Raw genomic sequence first — 2,598 nt, 5'->3', positions numbered from 1 at the left:
CACCCCCATTCATACTGACACATCACCCCCCCCATTATACTGACACATCACCCTCCATTATACTGACACATCACCCCAAACCCCCATTATACTGACACATCACCTCCATTATACTGACACATCACCCCCCATTATACTGACACATCACCTCCCATTATACTGACACATCACCTCCATTATACTGACACATCACCCCCATTATACTGACACATCACCCCCCATTATACTGACACACACCCCCATTATACTGACACATCACCTCCATTATACTGACACATCACCCCCATTATACTGACACATCACCTCCATTATACTGACACATCACCTCCATTATACTGACACATCACCCCCATTATACTGACACATCACCCCCATTATACTGACACATCACCCCCATTATACTGACACATCACCCCCATTATACTGACACATCACCTCCATTATACTGACACATCACCTCCATTATACTGACACATCACCCCATTATACTGACACATCACCTCCATTATACTGACACATCACCCCCATTATACTGACACATCACCCCCATTATACTGACACATCACCTCCATTATACTGACACATCACCCCCATTATACTGACACATCACCTCCCATTATACTGACACATCACCTCCATTATACTGACACATCACCCCCATTATACTGACACATCACCCCCATTATACTGACACATCACCCTCCATTATACTGACACATCACCTCCATTATACTGACACATCACCCCCATTATACTGACACATCACCCCCATTATACTGACACATCACCTCCATTATACTGACACATCACCTCCATTATACTGACACATCACCCCCATTATACTGACACATCACCCCCATTATACTGACACATCACCTCCATTATACTGACACATCACCTCCATTATACTGACACATCACCTCCAATATACTGACACATCACCCCATTATACTGACACATCACCTCCATTATACTGACACATCACCTCCATTATACTGACACATCACCCCCATTATACTGACACATCACCCCCATTATACTGACACACCCCATTATACTGACACATCACCCCATTATACTGACACATCACCCCCATTATACTGACACATCACCTCCATTATACTGACACATCCATTACTCCACCCCATTATACTGACACATCACCCCCATTATACTGACACATCACCTCCATTATACTGACACATCACCCCCTTATACTGACACATCACCCCATACTGACACATCACCTCCCATTATACTGACACATCACCCCCATTATACTGACACATCACCCCCATTATACTGACACATCACCCCCCATTATACTGACACATCACCTCCATTATACTGACACATCACCCCCCATTATACTGACACATCACCTCCATTATACTGACACATCACCCCATTATACTGACACATCACCCTCCATTATACTGACACATCACCTCCATTATACTGACACATCACCCCCCATTATACTGACACATCACCCTCCATTATACTGACACATCACCTCCATTATACTGACACATCACCCCCCATTATACTGACACATCACCCCCATTATACTGACACATCACCTCCATTATACTGACACATCACCCCCCATTATACTGACACATCACCCCCATTATACTGACACATCACCTCCATTATACTGACACATCACCCCCATTATACTGACACATCACCTCCATTATACTGACACACCACCTCCATTATACTGACACATCACCTCCATTATACTGACACATCACCTCCATTATACTGACACATCACCCCCATTATACTGACACATCACCCCCATTATACTGACACATCACCCCCCATTATACTGTCACATCACCCCATTATACTGACACATCACCTCCATTATACTGACACATCACCCCCATTATACTGACACATCACCTCCCATTATACTGACACATCACCCCCATTATACTGACACATCACCCCCCATTATACTGACACATCACCCCCCATTATACTGACACACCACCCCCATTATACTGACACATCACCTCCATTATACTGACACACCACCTCCATTATACTGACACATCACCTCCATTATACTGACACATCTCCTCCATTATACTGACACATCACCTCCATTATACTGACACATCACCTCCATTATACTGACACATCACCTCCATTATACTGACACATCACCTCCATTATACTGACACATCACCTCCCATTATACTGACACATCACCCCCATTATACTGACACATCACCCCCATTATACTGACACATCACCCCCCATTATACTGACACATCACCTCCATTATACTGACACATCACCCCCATTATACTGACACATCACCTCCCATTATACTGACACATCACCCCCATTATACTGACACATCACCCCCATTATACTGACACATCACCTCCATTATACTGACACACCACCTCCATTATACTGACACATCACCTCCATTATACTGACACATCACCCCCATTATACTGACACATCACCCCCATTATACTGACACATCACCTCCATTATACTGACACATCACCCCCATTATACTGACACATCACCCCCCATTATACTGACACATCACCCCCATTATACTGACAC

Source organism: Ranitomeya imitator, chromosome 4 (genome assembly GCF_032444005.1).
Source record: "Ranitomeya imitator isolate aRanImi1 chromosome 4, aRanImi1.pri, whole genome shotgun sequence".
Taxonomy (NCBI): Eukaryota; Metazoa; Chordata; class Amphibia; order Anura; family Dendrobatidae; genus Ranitomeya; species Ranitomeya imitator.
Note: the sequence above shows the minus strand (reverse complement) of the source record.